Raw genomic sequence first — 17,249 nt, forward strand, 5'->3', positions numbered from 1 at the left:
TGAGGAGAGGAGGGTAGAGGGAATGAGGAGAGGAGGGTAGAAGGAATGAGGAGAGGAGGGTAGAGGGAATGAGGAGAGGAGGGTAGAGGGAATGAGGAGAAGAAGGGTAGAGGGAATGAGGAGAGGAGGGTAGAGGGAATGAGGAGAGGAGGGTAGAGGGAATGAGGAGAGGAGGGTAGAGGGAATGAGGAGAGGAGGGTAGAAGGAATGAGGAGAGGAGGGTAGAGGGAATGAGGAGAGGAGGGTAGAGGGAATGAGGAGAGGAGGGTAGAGGGAATGAGGAGAGGAGGGTAGAGGGAATGAGGAGAGGAGGGTAGAGGGAATGAGGAGAGGAGGGTAGAGGGAATGAGGAGAGGAGGGTAGAGGGAATGAGGAGAGGAGGGTAGAGGGAATGAGGAGAGGAGGGTAGAAGGAATGAGGAGAGGAGGGTAGAGGGAATGAGGAGAGGAGGGTAGAGGGAATGAGGAGAGGAGGGTAGAGGGAATGAGGAGAGGAGGGTAGAGGGAATGAGGAGAGGAGGGTAGAGGGAATGAGGAGAGGAGGGTAGAGGGAATGAGGAGAAGAAGGGTAGAGGGAATGAAGAGAGGAGGGTAGAGGGAATGAGGAGAAGAAGGGTAGAGGGAATGAAGAGAGGAGGGTAGAGGGAATGAGGAGAAGAAGGGTAGAGGGAATGAGGAGAGGAGGGTAGGTTGCGGTGAGCTGAACTGATGGGGCCCACTGTGTGTTATACTGTACTGTAGGCCAAGTTTTCACAGAAGAGCACAGAGTAGCATCTTTGGAGTTTGGACTGAAATCGTTTCTTTGATATTACTCTTATATTTGTAGCTTGGTACCAGAAGAGTGTGTGTTATTATGTGATATTGCATTCTCCTTGTTGCTGCTTGAGGATTGATTGAGGATTGAGTGGGCAGTGTGTTAACAACTCAGTAACTGTGATGTTACAAACAAACAAAAGTTTGTAAAGATTCTGCCAGAGTGCTCTCTCGCTCTCTCTCTTACACACTCTCTTCGTCCACTAGGAAGAAGATGAGCCCCCGCCTACACCAGCCTCTGAAACACCACCTAAACCGGATCTGTCTCCCACTGTTTAAAAAGTAATGAGGTCATTTCCTTGTGAAGTAAGAACATTATGCAATTTGGCAAGCTAATGAAGATATGCAGCATTAGCAGTTCTGATTGTAAATCATAGATTGATGAAGGATAGCAGATGTTCTTCAGTTGTCCGATTCCCAAGGCCGTCTTTCTAAAAGGCATTTCAAAAGCATGACTATACTCTACAATATACACTTTCTCTCTCTGTCCCTTATTCTTTCTCCTCTTCTCTCCACTTCACATTTTCTTGGTTCCTTGAACACAGAAAATTAACTTTTCAAAAGTTTCCAGTTGAACAAATAAAAAAAGTTTGGCTTGTTTTTCACTCTTCTGTACATGCTTCAGTAAAGGTCAACCTTTATTTTCAAAACAGTGTTGTTTTCCCTTCTTCTCATATACCCATCCTCACCACTGTTTAATCTACTGACTGACCAGGTTAGTAGATGTTTGTTTATTATGGCAATGCTGCTAAAGCATTGTTCTGTACAGCTTTTCAGAAGGCAGAGGCCTTAGATACAGTTCTTGGATGTTCTTAGACTGTCTTACTTACTTCTGTGCTTGGTTGTTGCACGGCCTCAAGGCATACCTGATGCACGCTCACAAAACCTTCAGACACCCATGACGCACACGCACACACAGACCTCATTGTGCACTAAGCTTTCCCTGTCTACCTCGTATTGTCTTGCAGCTGAGACCCACGGCTCCCTCCTCTTCTCTCCTGTGTTTATCTACCATCTCCTCTAATCAGCTGTCTGATCGGAGGGCCCTGGGAGGACCACTGGTAATGAGATTAGTCTGGAACATGTTTACACTCTCCGCATTCACATCTGTGAGCTCAGCCTTCGCTTCCCCTCTCTTCCTCCTTGACTGAAGAGAGGCAAGATGAATAGACACTCAGTCACTGTGAATGGCCTGACCTCATTTAGCAAAACCCAAACCATACAATCTGCCTCACCCCCTCCTCTTCGTCCTCCCCAATCAGCTCTGTCTGTGTTATTGTCTCCTACTAAGGTTGCAGCCGTAAACCGAACTAGTTTGTGTTTCTGTTGCACTTGTCATTCGCGCCGCAATTATTGTGTTGTGCAACGTACCACACCACGAGGCTTCCCTTTACATAGATACGCCATCCGGGCCAATGTGAGCTGTGTCGTCTCAGTCTGTACCTGTGCACGTGCCTTCCTTATGACTAATGACCCGTTTGAAGGTTCAGCAGTGAATCATCTGTCATGGAAACGGCCCTTCACCCAGTGGAGTTGTATCCATCTCATGTAGGCAGAAGGTACGTCACACACACGGTGGCACTCAGCAACAACTCAATCAGCCCATGGCTTCTTGAGGGGAAAACCACCATCTTTGTTACCGGTGTGTGTATGGGCTGTAGGCTGACTCTACAAGTGACATAAGGTTTTTACTTGGGCTGAAATGAAATTAGCAGTGCTTAGGAGGAGGCAGCTATTGATCCCGTCTTGGTGAGATAAGGTGAGTTAACTAATTTAAAACGGCTTTAATCCTAAATGACTGTGCCCCCAGCCATTCCTCAGAGAATACAAAGCTCTTATGGGGCCTTCGATGTGACCAAATTGACACTCGTTTAATTGTGGTTTAGATAAAGTATTCCAAATGGATGTGTACATTCCCAAGTCACACAATAGCAGCTTATCACTGTTTAAGGGACTGTTAAGGGATTTTTCCATTCCCTATATAGCCAGAACAAACTCTCTTACAAACCCTTACTATGTTGACAGTAAACTATGCTTGAGTTCTGACTCTCATCTTGCCATGGTAATATCCTAGTGGAACTCAAAGTTAAAAACTTGAGTTTCTTTGCTTTTGAAATGGTTATTGTAAGTTTTTCCATCTACTGCAACAGGACTAACAAGTCACATAGGTTCCTCTGACAAACTCATGTGGTCTGAGACGCCTAGCATTATGAATTAATGTTATTTTGTATCTGGGGGGTGGATGGGTGAACTATAGCACCAAAGCCTTCCTGTTTCTTATAACAACAGCAAAAAAAACTAACCCAGCAGTAATGCTATCCATTCTTTGCCCGTTGAGGCACCAAAACATGACTTGTTGCACCATTAAAAAGTACTTTGTGATTCTATTCTGTCTGACAGTTGACTACAGTTCACAGCAGGCCGGTCGTTCATGTGGAACAACTGGATGCGACACAGGGGGAAACACTACTTGAAAAAAAAGTTTCATCTTGGCCCATGTTGTAATATCAGTTTTGGGTCATTGTTGCATAGCAGTTTGGCCTGTCAACTGTCAACGTTGTGATTAGCACATTGTATTAGTACATTGATCAAAATAGATTTGATATGATTCGAGGCTCTGTCTCAATTTATCATTTCCACTTGGTTAAGTGAGTCACATTTATTCCTGCAATGTTATTTACTCTTCACATATTTCTGAAGTCCTGTGCAGCTTTTTTGGTCGCTGTTCTTCTTTATATGACTATAAATAATTTCTCCCATGAATGCTCAAGTTAAATATTTGCAAGTCTGTATCCAACACTATTTAATTCAACAAATGTTTTAGAACTCATGATTTCCATAATTTCACACTGGAACTCATCCTCATAAATTTGGCATCTTCAGATACTTTGACAGATACTACTTTCTGTCATGCAGGTGTACCAGCCCCCAGTCCAGATCATTACATGCACTGTGATCACACCAAAATGTCATTAGTCACACCATTTTGAGAGAGAGAAGCAAATTATGCTCAATTCAATTAGAATCAACAGATTTGCAGGCATCATGTTCCTCCTTCACGCTGGATAAATGTTTCCGCTATTTGTCACTTTTTTTTCATCGCCTTCCTCTTGTTTGCACAGAATGTTTTTTCATATAATCTTACAACAAGTAGTGTAGCCACGTCCCGTCCCCCCCCCCCCCATTTTGGACTGTTTACAATACAAAATTAAGGAATTGTTAAAGATGTGTTTATATCATTATAATTTTTAGATAGATAAAAATGCTGGCTACCCTACTGCTTACAACTGTCTAGTTTGTTGGCGCATTGACAGTCCGGAGGCAGGGGGGACAGACTGCTATGTGATCTGATTAGACAATCAGGGCATTCCTGCAGATGAGCCCAGACAGGGGGCAGGGAGTCCCTGACATTTGAACTCTTCCAAAAGCCGTCTGTCTGGTCTATAGCATAACAGAAGGCCTTTATCATGTGGGTAACGTCAGAGCCTGGCTGAAGCAATGCTCATTCTCCGGAAATAATAGGAATCCCTTCATCACATTTACAAAATGTGGTTAATACAACCAGTCATATTGACATTTATACTGGATTACAGTTTTGTGTCATGTTATTACCCCAAGCTAACAAAGCTGGAGGGAACAAATGATGCAGAAGGTAATAACTCTAAAGGATAGAGTTGTTTTGAACGACCTTGGTATCAATCTGGATTTCAGGCCGCACAACCCCCTCAAGGCTCCACTGGGTATCAGCTGCACATTCCTCAGTGAGATCGAACGCTTTGTGTATACTTTGTGGTTTATCAGATGCTTTGCTCAACATGTCATGCAGTAGCGCAAGCCTGTCTGTGGTCCCAGACTCTCCAATGGTGTGGGCTGAGAACTGAGTGAGGAAGAGCTTGCCGTTATGATGCATTTCCTCCAGATCCCTATACACCCAGATTGTTTGTTGCGAGCGCTTCGTTACATAACCAAGACAATCTCCCCCGTGACCACTGTGGGTTTGTTGTTTTCTCACACTTCTTCCGCACTGGGCGAATAGAACTACGACTCCCATGACTTCTGTGTGCTCCATGTCTGCTATGATACCAGCTACCCTCCTTCTGTCTGCATTCCTTTCCTTGCCTCCCACAATGTCCATCTGCAGCCATTAACGTTGTGTCTCCTTTAAAACAAAGTCCATCCATTGACATTCATTTTCTATGGGTCTGGTTGTGGAGGTTCTGGGGAGGCTTTTCTTTCAGAACTTGTGGTGGATTGTGGGACAGGACTAAATACAGCCACCTGTATTTCAGGAAATACCACATACTGTACTGCAGCCAGTCTAAACCTAATCTCACCTGAATTTCCTCCCTAGTCCGGTTTTATCTACTTTATTACTTTATTACTTCTGATTGACCAAAAGTGGGAAGTAAAGTCCAAAGATGGTTTATCTTCCAAGCTAGCACTTGAGGCTTCTAACAAGGTGACACATCTTTCACATGGTAGTGCTAATGACCCCATACCCCACATACCTGCCTCATGTAGTACAGTTAAGCACCTAAGTATAGACACTAAGGGTTGTGTCCCAGACAGAGTGCCCCAGGTGTGTGCTTGTTAGTGGTGAGGCCATCTAATCAGTGTCAGAGAGGTCCACAGCACACAGAGGACTTTGTTGACAAAAGTTGGCTGCACCTGCGTGCTGTATGCTTATGGCTGCCACAAAGTCCATCAACCTCTGAATCATATTTGGCTGCATGAGTTATGACAGCCTTTACAGTAAGGGCTACTGGAGTGATTTCAATATTTACTTTTATAGTTTTGTGTCTTTTAATAATCAGAGTTGTTCCTAAGATAATGATGCTGAAGTACTATATTGTGTTTAGGTTGACTTAGTCTGAACAGTAAAAAAGCTCATCCTAAACTTCTATATGACTAGAAGAAAGCAGATGCTAGTTTATCTATTTAGAGTAGTTGCATGCTTTATATACCCAGTCTGAACAGAAGCAGACGCAGGCCACAGACAACAGGGGGGTTGGGGAGTCAAGGGGGCTGTGTAAGAGGGATAGCCACACTACAAAGTACTTTGCTGGAAAAAAATGACCTTATCCCTCAGTGTTTCCACTCTGCATTTAGATAGTGGATGGCCTGGAACCCATTTCTGGTCCCTGTGATTTGGTAACAGGATTTAACTGTGCAACATCTAATATGCTATTGTGTACAATAATCTCCTTTTTCTCTGTGGGCAATCTCTTTGATATTATAATTCATGTCCTCTTATGAAATAGACATTTACAGCAATTTCATATGTCTGTCTTATTACAGATATAAAACAAAAGGCAGGAATATGTGCTGTCCACATGAACCTAATGGGACTGTATGTGACTGAAAGGCAATTCTGGTTTTAAAACGCAGATAAATGAGTTAATACATTTCAGGACAAAGATTACTGCGTTATTACAGTCTATTTCATCATACAGTGTCTACTCAGCCGGCAGATGTAATGCGGTTATTACGGCGGTCATTGTAACAGAAGATACTTTTTTGTCAGCAAGGATCCCATCACGTACATCCAGTTGACATTTACACTTTACGAAAGAGGAGGTCGGACTAGGTTCCAGACTCCCATCATCCGCCCAGTATAGGGCAGGTTGCGCTCGTATATCTGTCCATTTTAGCTGTTGGCATTGTATGGGTAGGAGGAGTCGCCTTCCTGTGATTGTGTGCCTGCTCTCTCTTTCTCTCTCTCTCTCTCTCTTTCTCTCGCTTGCTCGCTTGCCCGCTGCCTCATTTTTCCAAAGTTAAATATTCTAGCCCGAGCTTTCCACGGTGCGCCGGGGCGGGTTGCGCGTCGCGACCCAGTGAAACGCTTGATCCTCGTCTAACGTCCGTCTCTTTTATTGAAGTGTTTCTTAAGTTATTTTGCTGGCCGTTTTCAAGATGACAGAAGAAAAGACTGTTTGGCACATAAAGCTGGTAGGTGACTGAAACCCCTCCCCTTGTGAACTAGTGTATATATGTTTTTCTCAGGTTGCAGGGTAACACGAGGGGAAACTGACGGAATAGATTCAGGAGACCGTACTTTTTCTATTGGGATTAACTGTGTTTATGAATTGGCGTACGCACTCTGAATGGAACTGCATCAAATGCGTGTGAACATGTCTGAGGTAACGTTTTATTAAAATGTCGTTAAGTTTAAATACATGTAAATGCCGTGTTATGGGGATGCTCAGGAACAGCAAACACAGTTTCCAATGGCAAGATGGTCGGAATTATTGGTGATGGTGTGCCAGGCTTCCAATTATACAAGTAGACAATGCACGTGTGTGATGTTTTGAGTCTTTGCGCACGCGGACAGTTCGTTCAGATTTTCTTGGTTTTGAACAAACACGAGTATTAACGCGATGATTATATGTTTTCCTGTGATTATAATGGCATTTGCAAATGGGCAGTGTTTGTGATTACTTGACGTTTACGGTTGGTATCATTTATTGCGGCTTGTGTTTTTGCATTGATGTTGTGATTTCCCTATGAGAAGATTTTTTGCTGGTGCAGAAATTATTTTGCGTTACATTGTCTTAGATCTAGCGCGTCTAAAAACCCTGAATGTCATACTGAAAATATGGTTATGCGTTAGGCTATCAAAAGATCATCAATCCTGCTTTCAATTAGTTTGAGGTTAAAAACTCAAATGTCATTGTAAATTCGTGATTTTCAAATGAATTAAACGATTAATGTTCTCTTTGGGTTAATCTGCTCTGCGTGTGGGCCCATGTTGGATTTGTATCTCACAAACTTTCATTGTGGAATAATGTCATGCGAAAGCAACTATTACTTGATTTAAAGGGAGTGCTTAAACTGACGATTTTGACCATGCATGTTTCAGATTGAAATGTTGAAAATTTAAAGATATGTAACTTAAGTCATAAAAATGTCACAGAACTTCGCCCATGCTTTAATGTGATTGGTCCGATGACTGTTAAAGATACTTTCATCACTGCAATTTGTTAACACTTAACTGTCGTGTGCAATCTAATACAGGCAATGGTAGGTCTTCTGACATATCATTCCTTTTCCACAGTGCCGTCATCCCTCATGTCTGTTCTTAGAGGCTGTTCAGATCGATTGCTGTTTGCTGAAGACAAACAGGTTATGTTTTTGCCGACTGACAACATCATTATTTTTTTCCTAGACCTAGAACAGACCCAAACTGAAGTCCACCCTAATCAGGCCAGGCTGAATGCTCAATAAAAGTAGACTGTCCTGGTTTGATCCCTGCTTTGAATGCGACTAGTCCCTCTGACATCTAAACACTATACTACAAACCTCATCAGCTCGATTGCACTTCAGCCAAATCGGATGTTCAAGATCCCAGACAAAATAGGGCAAAAAACAAAGCGAAGGCATTGTGCCATTGGCATTTTAGGTATGAGCTCTCTCTCCTTCTCTCTCTCTCTCTCTCTCTCTCTCTCTCTCTCTCTCTCTCTCTCTCTCTCTCTCTGTCTCTCTCTCTGTCTCTCGCTCTCTCTCTCTATCTTCTACATTCAGTAAGGAATGGCTGATGTTGACTGCTTTGTCTGTCAGGCATAGGCACAGTGCAAAGTCTTTATTCTCTGTTTGACTGCGATTAACCTATTTAGTTCAGCCTTACTCAGTGAAACCTCTGTCTATGAGCCAAAGACAGTGGAACAGGTCTTGAGAGGGACTTACATGTTGGAAATATTACTTACAATAGTCTTTAGTTTAAAATTGTGCTTGATTTGACCACGGAGACACATAACAGCGTAGTACCTGTAGTCTTTTTTTACAGTCTGTATTCTGATTGGGCTTAATCAAGGATCTGGATCTTCTGTTGGTCACGGTGGGACAAGGCCAGGGAGGGAGCGATGCCCCTCCCTCCTCCTCCTCCCCCCCCCCCTCCCCCCAACCCAGCATGTCTCTGCTCTGCACAGTTCAGTGTTGGGGTCAAGGCAGTGCAGCAGGTGCTCTCCGTAAGCGGAGGCATAACTCTCACTCCTATGACATTTTAAGATCCCTTTCCACTGCTTAAGACAGTGGTTGTATTAGTTACAGTGCCACCACTGGCTCCAGACGTGAACCCAAGCCAATCCGCTAATTCATCAAGTTATAACTGTCCAAATAAATCACTTAGGCACTAGTTCCTCCGTTCTTCTTTACGAAGACAGGATGTTCTCGCATCCGTCTGTATTGGGCTGCACACGGGAACGGTCAATGAGGGGGGAAAGTCGCCTCTGCTTCCATAAAAAGCTGAGTCAACGAAGGAGCAGCAGAAGTTCAGCTCCATTACTCATCACAATGTCGGTTTGAGAGGGGAACTCATGTCAGTGTGGGGCGGTGGAGACATCCACCTGGTTCATCAAGAGGGAAACACTCGGACCGGGAAGCTCCTCCCATAAAACACTTTTCTGGGATTATCTGAAGTCAAACCGTCTCACAACAAAGTAATTGTTATGTATTATGATTGAGATATCCCTTTTCCATGGGTTACTCGTTCATTTCCTCTACACAAACAGGAGAAAGTCCATTATCCTCGCGCCCCAACACTCACAGCACTCACACTCTCACGAAGCTCAGCCTCTCGTCTTTCCCCTGTCGACTCAGAAGTAATCAGTTTGAAATGTGTTTGTACCGCAGTGAAGGCAGCCAAGGACAGATACATAAATGTCAGATGCTGATCTGATATAGTCAGATATCTGCACACCATGTTTGACCACAGGCCTGGTAACGAGGCAGGCTCTGACAAGTAATCCTTCCACCTGGATGGGAACTGGGCCATTGCAATCCAATTCACACAATCATGAATCTTGAACAGGAATGGATTTCTACAGAATCGTACATTTAAATAAAGTACATATGCTGAACCTTCACACAGCAAATAAATCCAGTTTTCAGTTGTGTCATTCTTGTCCAACCAGCTGCCTCCCTCTGGTTTGAGCCTGAATTAAGTCACATGGATCATGAATGGATGGCTGTGTGTGTTCATACTGAAGTGCTACAGCCATGAATCTTCTTGAGACCTAAGCTGCCAATCGGCCTGAGAGTCAGACCTAGCTTGGTCTCCCATACCCACTCTCATTCATTCACTGTGTGTGCGATCCAGCTTCCTAAAGCTACTAGAGATGTTTTGAGGCCCTGGGGTGCACCCTTTCAGAGCTAGCTGTGTCTAGGGAGCTATGTAAGTCAGAAGTGTAGAGTAACAAATTGTTCCGAGGTCTTACCATAGTTAAGTGTTCGCTCCGCTGGCCTACAGGAGGCCCTAATGTAATTGGATTTTGTGACCCCTTCTGATTTTGATTGAAATGCTTTGAGAACCAGCAGGGTGACCAGAGAGGAGTTATCTGATTGCTCCACGTTTACTGGCAAGAATTGTGCTACATGCACCCACACGAACACACACAGAGAGAGTTAACAGGATGCCATACATCTACATACAGCCCAGCTGCTTTGTGTTGGGGAAACTGTGGGATTGTTGCCAAAGGGATAATTGCAGCCACTTTGACATTCTTTACAAGTCGCTTATGTCAAAAGTGTTCATTATTGTTGTCCCTGTGCCCAATACAGCTAGCTTAGCTAGGCTCGATCAAGCGTAGAGGGTAAGTCATAATTTGTTGGGGTGGCAGGCGAGGTCCCATGTCCAGGCTTACTAGTCCCTGATCCTCTGTCTGACCCCAGCTGGTCTGGTCAAGCCTTCTCCCACCTGGAAGTCTCTGCACTTCTCTGGAACAAATCAGAACTGGAACAAATTAGGACAGCCAAGCACATTCTCGGACACACACTCACTCTCTCTCTTTTTGTGAAACCAGAGATGAATTGGCCACTGTCATTTATATACAACAAATGCATTTTATTTTATTCCGTCTCTGTAAACACTGTCACACACTGTCACACACCATATGTTTGAGAAAGGATGACATTTTTCAGTATTTGAAATCTGACAGGAAAGGGGGCTGATCAAGGGGATGGGAGAGGGGTGGTTGGCCAGAGAACTGTAGTTATGGGAGGCAGATTTAGACAAGGAGTTATAGAAGGAAGGATTCTGTAGCTTTAGAGCCTGACTGGCACTGAGGGGTGTCGGTTGATTGGACGGGAAGTTGCAGAGGCAGGTGGCAAGTGGGAACTGATCTCAGTGTGATTGGCTAGCCAGACACAGAAGCTCCATAGACGGATAATCAGCTGGACTTGAAGAGCTAGTGAGCCGTGCAGGGGCGAGGCTGGGAGTTTCCAGCAGCTGAGACAGAGGCAGACTCCCACTGTGGTAGTTAAGCACCAGCGGCGGCTGTGTGTCCTCGCCTGCAGAGCCTCGTGTGTTTCCCATGATCTCACCTGGCATGGGGGCAGCAGGGCACAGAGATCAGGCCCAGCCCTGCCGTCATCCAGCCCACCTCTGGGCTTGTCCCCAGGGACTCAAACACCGCCTGCTTGCCTGGACTGGCTGAGAGCTCTGGAAGGCCTCACCTCCTCAGTCATGGAGGGAGAGTATGGAACAATCCACCAGGCTTCAACTCTCTAGCCTAAACACAAGCATGAAATGTGACTACTTAGACACCACTTGTACTGCTCTGAATTGTAAACATACCCCAGCACACATACACATGCACACTCGTTAAACAGTAGATCACACCCACTAAGGACCCAGGGCAACATTTAACAGTGAACACTTGATTTCGATAATGAATTATTCCACTTTGGGCTGTGTAGATGAACATAATCCTATCCAGATGGGGAGGAGGTGTCAAGAGGGAGCGGTTTCTCCTGTAATGGGGCAAGAAAGAACAGTTAGGAGGGCTGGTGGAAGGAGGGAGGAAGCGAAAGGTGGATGCTAGAGGGACAGATTACGGGTTGTAGGGTGAAGGGAGAATAGGGAGGAGAGAGTGTGATAGGATTAGTGGGGGAGAGCATTGGATGGAAACATGAGGGTTGAGGGAAGGAAAGAGTGCAGGAGTGGAGGGATTTTGGGATCTTAATGACTCATGTAAAACACTCATAAACCATTTAATACCACCATCTGGGCACGCAAGACACCTACTCCATCAAGCCAATTCCTCTCTTCAGCTGTCAGAGGAAAATAAACAGTCTGAATAAGATAGATGGGCTTCAAACAACGCTAAAAACTCATCATTTACCATTTTCTCTCAATCACCCTCTGGTGATATTGACAGTAATTCCTATCAGTCACGCATTGGCCTGTTTGTTTTCACTTAACAAAATATAATTAAAATGTTATTCTGTCGTCAACCTCCAGTGGCTTTGTGAATACACACACTTAAATCATCCTAATTGACCATGACATGAGGCGTAGATTAATTGTGAACGTGCCTCAAACTGCAGTACATTTGGACAGACCTTTTTCAGTTTCAAAGTGAACATTCAATATCAATACAAAAGGTATTATACATATTCACAAAAGTCATATTGGTAGTCTTCCTATGGAGATATTGACGACTAGTGTTTACATAACTAGCGAGGTGAGACATAACCTAAAAGCTTGTTGTCAGATTGTGTCCCAGCTAAACTGTGTTTTATTTCATGGATAACAGAGCTTTGAAGGGAATATTCAAGAATCTTGGAGCGGTCAGAGATGCAGTGAAAGTTTCTCATCTATAATTCATTGAGGATGAGAAGCATTAACACCCTGTTCAAATGGCTCTTTCCTAAACCACTTACTCTAAGCTCATGCTCCTTAGACCTGAGCGTCTTTAAGTGCTGACAACAATCTTTTCGCACCTCTTAAAAGAGCAAACTTACAAATATCATAGGTCCTGTGCGTGATGAAAAAAAGGAATTTGACACGTGAAAGCAGCAAATGCCTGACATTTCAGCAAATAGAATCAGCTTAGGAAATCAAAGACCTGCCAAGGAAAACAATGGTTTCCCCATCCACAGGAAATGCCAAACATTACACAGGTTTATAAATAGAGACGCATGACTTTCTAGAGTGTGAGACAGTGAGTGGACTGAAACCACTGCCCAAGAGTTCAGAGACAATGTCTCCCTCCGTTTAGCTGAAACTCACCTGCTGAATGGTGGAGTGGCCTTGTAACACCACTGCTGTTAGTTTATTCATAAGGCCACCGAGTCGCCTCAGAAGTTGTTCTCCTGACCGCACGGCCCTAGCGGGCAGTAGCTGGCTTGGACTCACCAATCCTCACCAAGCACTGGGAAGCGCGAAGCTGCCATGTTCAGCGTTCCCTCACCTCATAGATGTGAACACACACTGAGGCCGTCAACTGTTCACCCCAGTCCTGCATGTCAGACGATGCATGATCTTGTCCCATGTTGCCTGACCACCTGTCAAGCACACCCCTGCCATGGTACAGGTGGAAATCTGAAGTCGTTACTGCTTTAAAAAATGCATCTACCTTTTTCTTTGTCATCTTCCACTTTCTAAAGAAAACGATATATATTGAGAGCTGTTTACCAAAATGAGTCATCTTCTTTGATGGGGTAAAGATGTGGATGATTCAGCTTCAAACATCTGACATCTCTTTCATCTGTAATAGCTTTTTATGTCAAGCAGATAACATATTTTTGCTAGTTGGCGGGTTTCTAGGAGATTGAATCGTTCTTCACAGATGCACACACACACACAAAAACAACCTTTTGGCAGAAACCTTGCTCCTACTGTTGAGATGTAAGTTTATTTTTAATTAAATATTTTTTACGGCACTTTCATTTGACACAGTGGCATATGAATGTTTTGCATTCACTTGTGTTTATTTAATCCTTCAAGCTTTCTAAATGATTGTTTTGTCACTTTGCTCACAATGGGCAGCAGATTGTTTTCTTGGCCACTATGCAAGTACAGATTCCCACTGAAAGATTCCCAATACAGACAATCATACTTGAGTTTATTCAGCGCATAGATTTTTCAAAGGGGCCTGCACAAAATTAGCATACTTATAGGAATTCAAGCTAAAGGTAAGCTATTACATAAACCACAATCACCGCTTTTTATTTACATGCATGTATAGTAAGATGGATTCCCATCCAACTTAGAATGTGTGTACTGCTGTGAGATAAGAGAAAATTAGTTCCTCCTGCCTATGCAATTTGTTTTTAATCCACAATCCAGTGGTTGCGTGGTATTTCAGTTTTAATTACAAATCTGTGAGAATGGTACTGTTCTGATTTTCAGATTCAGAGTTTGAAAACTTTTATCGGAAGGCAATCTCATTCTCCTCTGTCAGCTGTCAAGGTTATCCAGCAGTAGAAACGGTTTGCTTTTAAAACCAGTGGCACTTGTCAAATCGTCTCTCCATTTAAGAACAGATTGTTATACCAAGAAAATGAAAGCTGCTCAATCACATTCTGTTAATTAACCCTAACCCTATCCACAAATGCAGCAAGGCTCAACTAGAAAGCTGTCACACACCGTCAAACTGGACCTTTTTGAGGACGGCTGTCACTACAACGTGTGGAACTGGTCCATCCCACAGAGAGCATATTACCGTCTTCTCTATCGTGTAATGCATTTTTAAATAGTTAGCAAGCTAACCATTTGCAGATTTAACTAATATCAAAACAACGCCTAAATTGGTGTGCTGTTGAGGGTTTGGATATCTTCAGATCTCAGAGAATATACAGGTCCATTTACAAGCATTGTGGCCCTGTAAAATGCACGAGCAGTATTTCTGGTGCCCTACAGTACATCCAATCAGGGCCTCCCCAATGGAGGCTGGAGTGACGGAAAAGCACATCCTGGGTCAAAAGTCTGCATCAGGGCCAACGTGGTTCCACACTAAGCAGCTTAGACCCTGGGCCTCTCCTTCACTCTCCCCCCTTCAACACGCTCCTCCACAAGCTCAGCTAAATATCTCATGAGCTTCTGCGCTGAATGTCTTTCCAGGGGGTTTGGTTCTCACCTAAGCAAATGCACATTCATAATAGAGGCAGTGTTGGTTGAGGCTGGGGGGGGGGGGGGGGTAGGTTACAGGGGGGACACACAGGGTGTTGAGGAGCGATAAGACACTTACATACTTACACACTAAGAGCATTAGAGGGGACCGACAACACCGTTTGACGGTATTAGCTTCGGAGTGCGAACACCGTTGGCTTCAGCAGTAACAGTGTGTTATTGGATAAGAACTGCTTACTGCTTTGAGTAAGACGCCTGAGCAGAGAGAGTACGGTGGACCTCCATCCACCAGTGACAGGAAGCTGCCTTTAGATCCTGGTCCTGGGTCAGTCACCATGGGATGACGACAAAATGATTGACTTGTTTTTGTAAGGGGTGAGGGTGTCTTAACACACATCCAAAGCTACGTTATGCAACCGACTTGTTTTAGGATGGAGTAGTATGTGAACGGGTTAAGGCCCTCTGGAAGAGCCTGGTCTGCTGCTGTGGAAATGGCACCCCATGTGAAATGGAAACGCCTGGCCACATTACTGTTTACATTCTATGAATAGAAATCTCATGTTTGATTAAACCAGCCAGCGCAGAACAGAGAAGGGTTGAGAGAGGAAATAGGGGTGGGGGCTGGAAAAAGAAACCGAAGCCAGAAATCCTGTGTGTTTTTACGAGGTTGTTGTTTTTTTTTTCTGTGTTCTCAAACAACTGCTAACGGATTCTTGGTCATTTCCTGGTGAAGGCAGGAAATGGAACACGACAGGTTCCATGAGCAACCAGGTCTCGTTCTATATAATTAGAAGTAGCCCATGGTTGTGCGGCTTTGCCGGTTGATTGGCACTCATTTTGAGGGCCAACATTTCCTTACTACTGCAACCACAGAAGAAAACCCAGAGGTGTCTGGCTAAACTCAACATGGTACAGACACATCTCTTATGCCTGCGGGGATTGGCTCCCTGCACATTGAAATGACTGTTCCCTTTAAGAATGCACCCCTTTCACGCGCCCTTATGTGATCAAAACTTCACCTCTGGAATTTCAACAATGTATCTTTTCTAGTTTTCTGTGGATACCCTCCAGTGGCCATTAGGAAAACAAGACCATGTTTGTGGTTCTGCTGGTTACTACCCAACCAACAAGTGGTTATGGACCATCCAGTGTTACTTCCAATGGCTGAAACTACTGTTTTGCACCCCTTACTCGTGTTTGCACTTACTAGGTATGTCAAGGGGCTATGTTAAATCAATACTGTAGATTACAATTCAGAATTTTGGATATTTTGTTGTTACCTCTGTTCCTATAACACTAAAGTTTACCCCTGGAGATTGATACAATTCTAATGTCCTGTACATTAGCTAACTGTTAACGATGTGCATCGATGAATGAGCACTGTTTTTTTCAGCAAAGCCATGATGATTCCTTAGGGATGGAAAAATGAAGCTGCCATCCTGAACCTCATCGCAGCCCATTAACCCAACAGAACAGGCCTCAATTACGCCAGCTCTATTTGCCTTCAGACGTTTATTTAATTAGTATTGTGTTGTTGTTCCGCATGAGATGGGTAGTAGCACAATCCAGTAATTAGTAATTAATGTCCGCAACCTTTTGTTCTCACCAGTTCACAACAGTTTTGGCTTAGCACCGACGTACTGTCTATTAGTGTTAAACAAGACGTGAGCCATTGAGACATTCAGCCACATTAGATGGAGTTGAAATCTATCCACTCAAGTACCTGTTCAGACACTCTTTCCAAACTGGATATTGAAAATAGGTGAAGAAAGGTACTTGTCATGAGATAGTTCCAATAGTACTTTGAACTTCCATGATCACCTTAAAGACTTCCACTGGTTGTAACATGTTCTGGCCTGGCAAACAGGGGACGTGGATCAACAGTAGCTCTCATCATTATGACTCAAGTTCCCTTCCCAGTGGTAGATGTTCCACAAGTCCAGATGAAGCTGTGTGTGGATGCTCCTGAGGAGGGAGACCCCCCCACTGAGGTGAAGTGCTGCGCTCCGGGTTCCCCAAGCCCCCTCCTGTGACATGCCTGCGGTGGGCGTCGAACACATGATTCGAGCCCGGAGGGAGCCCAGGTGTCAGGAAAGCTGTCAGTCACACTGTGGAAGGATATATCCGTCTCCCACCTGACGCCGTGGCAGCATGTCTGGTTCAGCAGAGTCCTTGAAAGAATCAGCCCAGTCTCACAAGCTCATTCGTGATAATAAGGCCTTTCACTACAGGAGGACGAAATGTAGATAAGTAAAAGGCGCCAGCTAATCATTTCACCCACTGCAGACAACTCGTGAAGAGTTGCCTGTTATCCAACAACAATCTATCAACCTGTCCGTGTGTGACGAAAAAAGAACAATTCTAACAATTTGAATAACTCATAAGGCATAACTCATGTAAAAAAACACACGTGTCATTGGACACCATGAAGAATCGACTCCAATGGTGTTCTCCCCGAGAAAAAAATCTCTCATAAATGAAACATGTTTTGCACCAGTCCTGCAGCTTCCGGTTTTATCCAACCGTAGTCTCTCACATAATGAAAGGCACAACCTTTCTGCCCCTCAAGTGGCACCCAGGCGTCTTGC

At 44.2% G+C, this 17,249-nt stretch overlaps 1 protein-coding gene across 3 annotated transcripts in view; it reads left to right on the forward strand.

The window, feature by feature from the left end:
* mid2 (midline 2) overlaps window positions 1–17,249 on the forward strand; it is an 86,051-nt gene that overhangs the window by 21,898 nt on the left and 46,904 nt on the right. Inside the window, exon 1 of one of the 3 annotated variants that reach the window (XM_084668981.1) lies at window positions 6,527–6,761. The exons of 1 other annotated variant lie outside the window; for it this stretch is intronic. The gene's annotated coding sequence lies outside the window, so the exon portion shown is untranslated. Of the gene's footprint in view, window positions 1–6,526; window positions 6,762–17,249 lie in introns of those variants that run through there. One more of the 3 variants, XM_084669000.1, reaches the window with a different exon arrangement.

Source organism: Hypomesus nipponensis, chromosome 1, assembly GCF_054491055.1.
Source record: "Hypomesus nipponensis isolate SF chromosome 1, ASM5449105v1, whole genome shotgun sequence".
In the NCBI taxonomy this organism is placed as follows: Eukaryota; Metazoa; Chordata; class Actinopteri; order Osmeriformes; family Osmeridae; genus Hypomesus; species Hypomesus nipponensis.